General features: G+C 32.9%; 1 protein-coding gene across 10 annotated transcripts in view; it reads right to left on the bottom strand.

The window, feature by feature from the left end:
* The window catches only part of Grm8 (glutamate metabotropic receptor 8), a 732,322-nt gene that overhangs the window by 15,181 nt on the left and 704,534 nt on the right, over window positions 1-12,607 (bottom strand). The gene's annotated exons all lie outside the window — the stretch shown is intronic.

Raw genomic sequence — 12,607 nt, 5'->3', positions numbered from 1 at the left:
TCAATGATAACTTTATAATAGGCTCTAAATCACTGTTCAAACAGATGCTACTTTCTAGAAGGGAAAATAATTACATCAGTAACTTAGGGCAGGTACTTGTGTGGCACTGAGTTGTTCTATAAACTGTCAAACGTTATTGCATACCACATAGATACAGAGAGATGTGAAACATCAGGATCAGCGTGATGTGAGGCATCCACAAAATAGAAGATCATCCTCTTTCAAGTAGAGTTGGGCCAACTGTCTTAAAAATAACACAGACTCAGATAAAGCACTGAAACTTTAAGAATTTGGAGAGGTTTTGCTATTAATAATCAACTCTTTTCTTCATTACAAACTTCCCTATAGGTCCCAGAGCAGTTCAAACTTTCTTAGAACTGTACATTTGAACTTGGCAGGATAATCATGGTGAAAACATGGGCCCAAAGAGCTAAATAAATAAGGTAACCTTTTGAGTGAAGGAGTTCATCACAAAGTTTATACAAGGCTGGGGCAGTAAAGTACCTGAGGGAACCGCTGACAAGCAAAAGGACAAATACTGTCTACACTGGGAAGACAAATAGCCAGCAGCACATGGTTTCCTCATGGGCACCATTCCATCTCCTCAGATGCTAGAGACAAGAAGAGGCAGCATAGTTGGCAGCTACACTGGGATTCACAAATACAGGTGAATGAACCACCAGGACTTAGCAAATACTTAAAGACAATCATGAAACCATTTCAAATGCAATAAAAAAATAAAAATTAAAAAATCTGAGTAGATACAATACAGCTAATGGAAAAAAAATCCTTACAGTAGATGATTGATAGATAGACAGATAGATCAAACTATATATAAATATTCTGAAAGAATAATGCATTATAAAAAGTAGCAAAAATTATCATGAAAACCATTATTTTTGTCATTAAATTTAAAATCTCAATAGATAAAGGACTTGCAATTCTGGGTCTGAAAGACTAGTCCTAAGCAACCCTTAAGAATAACTGAGAAAAACATAAAGCTTTTTTTCTAATTTTTTAAAAAAATTATTTAAAGGAGAGCATTTTGGAAGTCTCAGAGAAGAGTCAAGACAGCCAGGATTCAGGGGGGCCAAGGTTCTAGGAAAGAAAAAAAATACATATATATAGATATGAGCCAGGTATTCCCTACTGCTATAATTTCAGAGGAATTGTGCTGATTCTGTATATGAAAATCAGAATGCAGAAATCTGTAGACAGAATGTTATGGATTGAATCTGGAATATTCCCCAAAAGGCTCCTATGTTGAAACTGTGGTTCCCCAATGAAGCAAGGTTCACAGGTGGTGCTTCCAGGCAAATGACTAGATCATGAAGGCTCTGGCCTCAAAAGCGAATATCCTCTTGGTAACTGAATGAACTACTGGGAGGTGAGTCCTAATTGGAGGAAGTAGGTCACTGGGACACACCATGAAAGGCTTTATCTTCTCCCTGCCTGGATACCAGTCATGGCTGAAGTATTCAGGGAAGTTAAAACTTCATCCGTAAACATGGTGACCTCTGTAAGTCGTTGTACCTATCCACGGTGAAGCCATGCTGCTCATATCAGACCAACAATCTGCTCCAGTATATATTTATCACACAAAGGTCACTAATATCCTTATGTTGGAGATCTAGTCATTATAGTAATTGCAGCTTCTTTTAAGAAAAGACAAAATTATTATGGGTCCAAACATCTGGAAAGACCCAGATATCTCAGCCTATAGAAGTTGTAGGTCTCAAATAGCAACCAGTGAAAGGTACAGAATGCCTTGCCCAGTGCTCACACTTCTAGGTCTCAGTTAAGAGTCCTCTTCTGACACATTCTTCTATAAACTCAATGACATGAAAGAGGGCCTGGTTCCTCCATTAAATAAATCCTATTTAAATCTGAAGAGTTTCATCCATCTTTCACAGGGGAATATACTCTGAACAGAGCACCTAGCAGGACTTGAAGATTGCTGTGACCGGGCACCTGAAAGAGCCAACTACAAAAGAGGGAGAGAGGAGTCTTCTGTAAAATCTTCAATGAGAAATTGGCCCAAAGTCCTTCCCACAAAAGTTCAAGTCAGTCACAAAAGTCATTTAATAACCTTCATATTATCCTACATGTCTTTCATATTATAAGACTTGTGAAATATAAGCTAGAACCAAGAAACAAGAATAATCTAGGACCATAAATTAATCAGAAATTGCAAGCAACTAAATCTGGGAGGGTGAGCCCAGACTTCCCTCCTTTCAATGAGAATAGCACCATGATAGGCTTCACCAATATCCTGGTTGCCAAGGATTCAGGCATCCACACACAGTGGCACCATGCTTAGGCCCTGAAGGTGTCACCCATTGGCTATTCAACTAAGTCTTTCCTCACTCATGTTGCAATTCTGTTCAGAGCAAACACAGAGGATTACTGCTGGGGTCATCAATGAGCTCCCAAAATTACCCTGGTAGTCTGTTGAGCCATGGATCAGAGTTATCTGAATTTTCTTGAAACTAACCTGGTTCCTTACACTTCCCTCACCTATAAATTCTCTTTTACAACAAACTCCTCCATATCCCCAGCCTCTTCTCCCTGCCTCTGCCCTGTGGTCTGAACTGAAACTCTGCTTTTCTGAAGAGTATTATTTCCCCTGCAGCCTTTCAAGTAATGGTTGTTTTTATTCTTTTAATCCATATCTTTCAGGGAAGATGATACAGTAGGGCATTTCTTATGATCTTTTGCTATCTCCGGATTATTAACTCAGGGTTTTTCTTAAATATTTTGCCTTTTAAACTATCATATCATATACTGTATACCCCCTTTCAAGCTTCTTTCTGAACCTGCAATCATTTGTCCTCATTCATTTGAGATCCTGGCGCTGGCACACAGTCTTGTTCTCTGTCCTTCATGATGTAGATGAACTTCACATCCATGTACATGGGAGTTCTAGCCGTCGGACCTCTCACCTCCTCAACCTCCTCATTTCCAGTGATGTTGTTCTTTACCCGGTGTCAGTCCTTAGTCTCATGATCATGGTCTGTATTTTAACACATGTTCATTATCTAGTTATAAATTCTGTAAAATATGCCTTTTTAAACATATTATTTTTTGTAAGAGATTATTTATATTATATTGTATTTTCCATAAGTCATTCCATTTTTCACTTCAAATAAATATAAAGAGTTATGTTCACAGACTTCAATGGTCTGAGCACCATTGCCCAGGAATGATAAGTAGCTCGTGCATAGGAGGGATGGGTGCTCCTCATGTCTCATAATGCATATTCTATGTATAAATGCCTTGTAGTCTACTAGGGTACCAGAATTAATATAAATGTTTATAGGGATCTTTTTCAATAAAACTTGTCCAAGTATTTGAAAATTGTGGCTGCTGGACCAAACTTCATTATGATAGGATCAGGATTTTTTTCAAGTGTGAAACTACAAGTATTAAATAGTGTTACTTTTGTTTTTCCAGATAATAAAAAGTAAACTCAGCTATTATTGGATAATGTTCAGTTATCATAGTTGGTTTATACATAATAGCATCAAATTTATTTAAATGTTTTATATTCAAAACCAGACTTTTCATCTCTAGGATTTTTATGGTGTGACCAACATCCCAACAGTGTTTATGAAATTTTCATTGCAAAAGTCCCATATTTCAGTAAAAGTCAATAGTTAAACAGACTTTTGCGGATGGCATAAAGACAACCATCACATGCAATATATATAAAATAACACACAAATTCCACAAACCAATTCTATTTAAATAAATAGAATTTTGAAACATAAGCTATTTTTAAGCTGGAGAACAAACTGGGCATTTCTGATGGTGTAATGCTAATAAAACTGTATTCCAAGGAGTTGGGATAAAGAATTATGTGAATAAGTTATTCAATTGGTAAATATGATAGACTGAGATACAACTACGTTCAAAGTACTGATGCTTCTTTCATTTACAGAATAACTGCAATCAAGTGAAATCTTTAATTTCTACACAGGGAATATTGAGTATTCTTTCTTTCAATGTTATAGAAAAATGGTTGTATACTTTTCACCCTTTTATTACTTTTATTCAGAATTTTTAAAATGTAGCAGCTGATCAAGGAGAAAATTGTTAGTAGGAAAAAGGAGTGTGGCACAGGAAGCTAGCAGTCCACCAAAATGTGTGTAGATTTAATTTTGTGGAGGACCTGATCAGTGGTGGAGTACTCTGACCACTTGTAACATGGTCTCATTGATAAATTTTAAACCAATATAAACAAAATGGAACAAAATGATAAATGTCACTAGTGTTTTATTATAGAATTCAAAGCAATATACTAAGAATGTGTGAACTCTCACTATATTCTTTGCTCTTCTTTCACTGACTCTATATTTAAGAAAATTAGGCATTAGAAGATGCCAAAACAAAGGGAGAAAGAAATGGCCCTGAATGCATATTAAATTGTTTTTCTACAAGTGGAAGAATGCATCAAATAAATGGTTAGTCAGCCCCTCTGACTAGTGTGAGATGAATGAGCAGGATAAAGAATTGTTTCTATGGCTGTGGTAGAAAAATGAAGTTCCAGTATTCTCAGATGCATTGTAATGATTGACCTTGTTCACATTATTACCATGTTCTAACAAAGTGTCCATTCTATCAAACATAATCCCAGGCCATTAAGTTTATTCCTAAGTTCAGTGACCTTAGTCTTTGGTTAGGGAAAGTACTGAGATATATTTCCTATTAAATTTTCAAGGAAGAATCACTTCAAATTTTTGAATAGCTAAGAAAAAAGAAAACTATTGCTTAATCTTCTCTTTGCATTAAACTTTTTCCAAACTCTGGAACTACTTATTTCCTTTCTTTGAATGTTAATACTTCCTTGGTATCATGTGATGTTTTAGAAAATGAGTTGAGAGCAAATATAGCTTACATAGCATGGGGGAGAATCTTTAAGCATCTCTGAATGACTGGTCCTTGCTGTTTACTTTTGTCTAAAGAAGGTACAGTTCAGATGAGAACTGACTTTTAGCAGTCAAACTGTAAGTCCTGACATGCAATGCAGGTGACAAATGATACATTGTTCTTTTGCAAACTACTGATTATCAGGTTATTTATTAAACAGCACACACTAGCAAAAGCTGATTAATATATTCTAGAGACTCCATTTGGTGCAGCTGAAAGATCATTCTACTGAGAGAACCAGAAACCAAAGTTGCATGCTAAATTTTGCCATCCCTGAATATGGCAAACCCAGGCCAAAAAGTTAACTTCTGTGAGTCTTGTCCTTCATATGTAAAACAGGAAAATTATTCCTGACCTGATAAATTCACAGGGTTAGGTGTGAATAATGAATAAAAATGTGTTTTGAATGTACTGAAATAACACACAACTGTTGGTGTTAATGTTATTCAGTATCAATATCTTCCCTTAAGCATTTCTGCCTTTAGCTTTTATGTCAAATATAAAGGATTCAGAAACTCCTTGATTTCACTATATGTTGATCAGGGGTAAGAAGGCTGTAACAGACACAACCAAGCTAGATAAAGGCAATAATAAGGTCACCTGGCTAAGTCCAGGATCCAGTTAGAAACTCAGAAAACCCTAATTAGGGTAGTAAAAATGAGACTTTTCTGCTTTATCCACTATAGCAAAACCTAAGATACAGAATATCAGAAAGGAGGACAACACTTAAAAACCAGGATAATAAGAAGCTGTATTTGCAATAATTTATTATATAACAGGCCCTTTATAAGCATTTTACATGCATTTCTACTACTTTATGCAAATTCACACAACTCTTTGAGGGTTATTCTCTGTTTATACCCATTTTGAAGAAGAAATTGAGGCACAGAAATATTAGGCTGCTTGTTCAAGGTCATAAGGCAAGGAAGGAACAGAACTGGGCTTCCAGCCCAAATAATATGGCTAGAGTCTGTAGTCTTTAGACTGAAACAGTAAGTGCATGGCCCTACTGCTTTTTGTAGCATTATTCACAGTAACCAAGGTATGGAATCAAGCTGAATGTTCCCAAATGGATGAATAAGTCAATAATATGTGGTAATATACACAATAGAATTCTCTACGGTTGTAAAAATAGGGAAATCCCATCATGTGCAACAACATAGATGGAAATGAAAAACATTAAGTGAAATAAGCCAGGCATAGAAAGGCAAGTACTCCATGATCTCACTCATATGTAGATTCTAAAACACTGATCACATAATAGAAGCAAAAAGTAGAAAAGAGTTTTATCAGGGACACAAGTAGATAAATGTGGAAGGTAAGGAAGGTTTTGGTGAAGGGGTACAAAATTTCAGTTAAATAGGAGGAAAAAGTTCAGAGATCAAATGTACAACATGATGACTACACTTAATAGCAACATATTGTATTCTTGATTCATGAAAAAAAAAACACACACATAAACATTGTCCTGAGAGTAATTTGCAAAGATTTCATTTTCATAATATAAATATTTAAATGCAATCAGCAGGAAATTCCATTATTTGTAACTGCATGAATAAAACTAGAGGACATCATGTTAAGAGAAATGAGCCAGGGACAGAAAGACAAATGCTTTAGGAGCCCACTTGGTTGTGCAATCTAAAAAAGTTAACCTCATAGAAGCAGAGAATACAATGGTGGTTACCAGAGTCTGGGATAGAATAGGGTAGGTTGGGGGGTTATTAATCAAGAGTACAAAATTTCAATTCAAGAGATGTAATGTATAACACAGTGACTTATAGTTAAAAATGTATTGCATTCTTGAAAAATGCTAAGTAGATGTCAAATTGTAAAACCTCTTGACTTCATAATAATAAAAGAAAAATTGATAATAAATTAATGTAAAACTGTCTATTTCTTGTTAAGAAAACTTACTGGTGCACACCTGTAATCCCAGGGACTCAAGGTCAGCTTCAGCAATTTAGTGAGACCCAGTTTTAAAATAAAAAATAAAAATGGCTGGGGGTGTGGCTCAGTGACTCAAAGCACCCCCTTAGATTCAATCCTAATACCAAAAAGAAAAAAAAAAGAAAGGAAAAAAAAACCTTTTTTATTGACGCTCATAAAAGATGAAGGGAAACGGAAAATGTTAACTTGATAAATTATTGTTATTTGAGCCAGTAATTTCCTATTGGTAATTTATTCTACTTGAAATACATACAAATCAGATATGTAAACAATATTTATGAATATGTTTACTAGAAATTGTTCGTAAAAAACTTTAAAATGGCAAAATCCACTTCCAAAAATTAAAAAGCAGGTAAATAATGGCATATCAATGATTTGCATATGTGAAAAGATTTTAGCAACATGGGAAACAATACAATTTTTTAAAATAGACCAGAACTTCAACTACAGTATAATCCTAAAACTGATATTTATTTCTAAAATCAATGTTGGAAGGAAATAAACTGAATTATTACCCCTGGCTGTTTATGTGTGGTAGAATCATGGGCCATGTTTAATTGTTTTTGATCTAATTTTCTATAAGTACAAAAATAGTTGAATCTAAACAAAGAGATGTTTTCTTTGTTTTTCAGATACATGTATGTGTGTGCTTAAGTTTAAATATAGCAACAACAACTAGTGAAAGAATATAAATGAGATCACCTTTTAATAGCTCCCTCTACCAAGGATCAAGTCAACTAAGCAAGCCATAGTCATTCTTCAGCCCTCATTGGGCTAAGGGTGTTGCTTAGCATACAAGGGGCCCTGGGCTCAATTCTTCGAACAAAACAAGAAAAATTCTTCATCATTTTGCCAAATAAAGAGGAATATTATTGTGGGAGGGTTGAGGTGATTCTTTAAACATTACTGAGATTAAAACTAACTGCCTATATTAGGAATTACTTCTGTCTTTAATATAGGCATTATCCTACAAAGTTATAAAACAAATTTTAAAATAGTTGTGGGTTTTCACATAGGGATGCACTAATTGAATAACTCTTTGCAAATATATACCTATGGATATATATTTATTTGTTGTTAATTTTTCAATCCTTTTGAATACTAGTTTACCTCTGCCAATAGGTTTTCACAAGTTAATAGAATAATTCTTCATGAAAATGTATCTTATTTCAACAAAAGCAATACACATTACATTCATTCTGTCCATTAATATGTATGTGACCTATTTTTATGCTTATTTACATTTATTGCAAGACTGGGCAACATGAATTGAGAGTTTTATTGTGCTCACTCTTTGATTTTTTTTTTTGTGCCAAAAGATACAGAACATGTTGCCATGTATTTTCTTTTTATTTTGAAGAAATTATGATCCTTTCATGAGAAAAATTTCCTTTTGGGAACATTGGCTAACTATTTGCAAAATTTTTCAGTTGGTTTATTTTATATGATAAATGTTGTACGTTAACATGTTGTATTGGAAAGATCACATATTTTAAATAATGAGGATAGTGTGAACATTAAGTATTTGATCATAGACTTTTAAAGGTTCATATTAGATGTCTTCCATGTTTATTAATATACTTGTTTAAATCTGAAAAAGTAAAATTTACTTCTGTGTTTTCTTATTAAAATTGCTTTTAGCTTTTATATATATAATATATTTAATTATTAAAACATAAAAATTATGCTTAAATTGAGGATCAGATTAGTCTCCATAAATACATTATCACTAAAGGGTCTTGATAAACTTGAACTATTTTCTGGACATTACAATCACAGAATTTTATAAAATAACCTAGTTAGTGAACTCAAAATCAAAACCAAAGGGAAGTTATTTTCAATATATGCATAATTTCAATCCAAGTAATAACATATTAAAATAACATGCTGATGTTATACATTTAGCTTTTTCTTTCTAATCTGAGGCCACATTATCTAAAATTACACCCTTCATTACTCTCCATTCTCCTTTTCTTCTTTACTTTTCTCATCACTCATCATTATCATATTTTTAAATTTATATCTATTTTTTTATTGTGAGGTTTGTAAAGACAAGTCTTTTTCTACTTTCCTTACTGTTGTCTGTTTAGTGCCTATAATGATATCTTCATATACTACCCACTCAACAATTTTCTGTGGTTATTAAAAAATGAGAGTAACAATGTATCATAATTAACACTTACTGAGTCCATTAAATGCCAAGAACAGATTAAACAACTTTTAAACAACTTACATTCATTACCTCATTTATTCTTCCCATCATCTTTATATGGTTGGAATTAGGCACAGGGTAAATAAATCTCACGTTAATACCCAAACTTTAGGCTTTTATCCTCTCCTCCTTATATACCTTATACTTCCCTTCATTGTCCATGAATATCTTTTTCCCAGATATTTTTGCTTTAGCAAATATTTATTTACAACTATTCCCAAGAATGGATTTATTTGGCCAAAAATATTTATCAATTATATTAGATTCAATCAGAAAGCAGAACCATTTCCTAGGTATATGTATATATCTTCGTGTATCCTAATTTTATCTAATGACCTTTTTGTCTGCATATCTTCTGCCTATAACTCTTTAATTTCTTACTCTGATTCTGAAATTGGTCATGTGACTTCTCCAGTGAGATAGTAGCAAATTTTTATACAAGCAGTATCCCCATGTAATTATGTACATATTTCCATTTTTTCTTTATTCCATGTTAGTTTTAATTTGCAACCATTATAAATTCCCTGTTTTTAATATCATTTGAGTCAAAAGTACACATCTCTATAAATGACCACAAACTGAGCACACTTGTATGACCAGCCCACAAATTAAGAAATGTAATATTTCTGATACTTCAAAATACAACCTCATCCTTTTTTTATCCCACAACAAACTAAACAGCTTTCCCTATTTTGTACAAAGAAACCAAATGATATGTACTTTTATGCTTCTTTTGTTTATCATTTAGTTTCTAAAATTCATCTTTGTCATTTTATTGAAAAAAAAATTCTGTACCTATAGCACTACCATGAACATTACAGTACCTTTTTTTTGGTGGGGGAGGGGGCAGAGGTTGACTCAATTGAAATTTCTGGAATACAGAGAATACTTATGCTTAACTTTAGTAGATATTTCCAAAGAGTTTTCTAAAGTAGTTAACTTACACTCCCTCCAGCAGACTACGATAATTCTAATACAGTACATCCTCATGAACAGATTCTCTAGACTTTTTCATTTTAGCTTTTCTGATACATTTGTAGTGTTATCTACTTATAGTGGTAATTTGAAGATTTTATAATCAATGTTGTTGAACACCTTTTCATATTTATTTTCTGTTTGAGTATGCGTGTCCTCTTCTATAAAGTTATAAATTTTTTTTCCCATTTTCTTTGGAGTAGTTGGTGTCTTTCTTAATAACTTTTACTACTCCTTAACATATTCTGCATTCAAGTTCCTTGCATGTGTGTTGTAAGTATCTACTACTGTGTGGCTTGCCTCATTGCTCCCCTATCAGTAATTTTTGAATTGCAGTATGTTAGTCAGCTTTTCATTACTATGACCCAAATACCTGACTAGAACATTTTAGAGAAGGAAATGTTTATTTTGGCTAACAGTTCCAGAGGTTTTGTCCATGGTCAGGCAAGTCCATTTCTTTGGGACTAAGGTAAGACAGCAGATCATGGCAGAAGGATGTGGTGAAGAAGGACAGCTCCATTCATGGGATCAGGAAGCAGAGAGTTAGAGAAACCAGAAAGGCACCATAGGGAAGATGAACTCTTCTAGGACATGCCTGTGGTCAGTCTCCTTCAGCTGTGCCCTATCTATTTACACTTACCATCCAGTCAGTTCATCCAAACTAGGATGGACTTATTAGGTTACAGCTGTCATAATCCAATCACTTCACATCCAAACATTTCTGCATTAACATAGGATCTTTTGAGGGACACCTCATCAAAACCAGAACAATGAGAGATTCTCTGTTATAATTTTTTAATTGCTATAAGATTCATGTGTGTGCTTATGTATGTATATGTTATGTTTAAGAAATTTATGCCTAACCCCTGCCTACAGAACTTTCTTATGGTTTCCTTTGAAAATATTTATTACTTTACATATTATCTTAGATCTATGGTCAAAAATGAATGTTTTTTCTATGTCATAAAAGGGATGAATCAATATTTTATTTGCATATAAAATTGACTCCATATGATTTGTTTAAATAGTCTACAACTCACAGTTAATAACTTTTACTACTTAATAACTTTTACTTAACTTTAGTAGATATTCCCAAATAATTTCCAAAGTAGTTTACTATCTCCTTTATCATACATCAAATGTGTATAGGTCTGTTCTAGACTCTGTTGTGTTCCAATGGCCTATTTTTTCATCTTGTACCAATATCTACTAATTTATTATTATAGTAATTTGATAATACACATCAATAATAGAAGTTCTCTAGCTTTATTTAATCCTATTTTATATTGCAAGAATGCCTTGGATATATGTGGACTTTAAAATTCCATGTATATTTTATACTCAGCATGCCAATTATCAATATAAACATACCCAATCATTCATATGCTTATCTTTCTACTAGGATTTTGATTGTGGTTGTATTATGATTTACATCAATTTGAGAATTTGATCCTTATGAAAGTGGATCTTCCAGTTGACAAATATTTTACATACTTTCATTTATTTAGGTCCTATTTAACTTACTTTTCTTATTATTTTGTAGTAGAGGCCTTGCATTTCTCTTGCTCGTCATATTTCTAGCCATTTGCTAGTTATTATAAATGGTATGTTTTTAAAGTTTCACTTTTATGTTTTCATTGCTTCTATATGGAAATATAATTAATGTTGTATGTTGATGTTGATTTTAAAAAATTTTCCAAACTTATTTGTTAATTCTAATGGTATATATATATTTGTATATAGATATACTATATCTATATATAGTATAATAATATATCTATATTTGTTAATTCTAATAGTATATAATATTATATTATGAAAAGAATTTTATAAATTCTTTTTATAATATGGAGACTATGGCAGGAGGATCCCAAGTTCAAGGCCAGCCTGGGCAACTGAGCAAGTCCCTCAGCAACTTAGTCAGACCCTGTTTCAAAATTTTATATATAATTTTATATATATAATATATATATATATATATATATATATATATAATTATATACACACACACACACAATGGACTGGGATGGAGCTCAGGGGTAAAGCAATCCTATGTTCAATCACCATTACCCGCCCCCCCAAAAGAATACATATTGAAAGTTTTTATGCTTTTTCCACCTAATCCATTGATAGTTTCTTAACCCTTTTGTGATTAGATAAATTAATTTGGATTCTTGCATATTTATTACCTTTCCACTATTATAGGACTTCAATGTTGTATTGAATTATTGTTGTTGCCAATATTTTATTTATACTTTCATATTTATATTCATAATTATGGTTTTCTAGCTTCCTCTAAATATAGTATATAATCTTAATGATATATTGTCTTGCAATAACTAAGGTATGTTCTGAATTATTATTTATGCTTTTTTGAAGTACTTAGTGCTTAAGGCAGAGTGTTTGATACTTAGGGCAGAATGCTTAATGCTGAGGGCACAAAAATATTATGTATTCTGAAACCAATATAAAATATGTTTCAGAGGTGCCTAGCTAGCCCAGTTGATAGATCATAAATCTCTTAAAATGCATCTCAGAATTTTA

Source organism: Ictidomys tridecemlineatus, chromosome 2 (assembly GCF_052094955.1).
Source record: "Ictidomys tridecemlineatus isolate mIctTri1 chromosome 2, mIctTri1.hap1, whole genome shotgun sequence".
In the NCBI taxonomy this organism is placed as follows: Eukaryota; Metazoa; Chordata; class Mammalia; order Rodentia; family Sciuridae; genus Ictidomys; species Ictidomys tridecemlineatus.
Note: the sequence above shows the minus strand (reverse complement) of the source record. Positions and strands in the feature narration are given on the sequence as shown.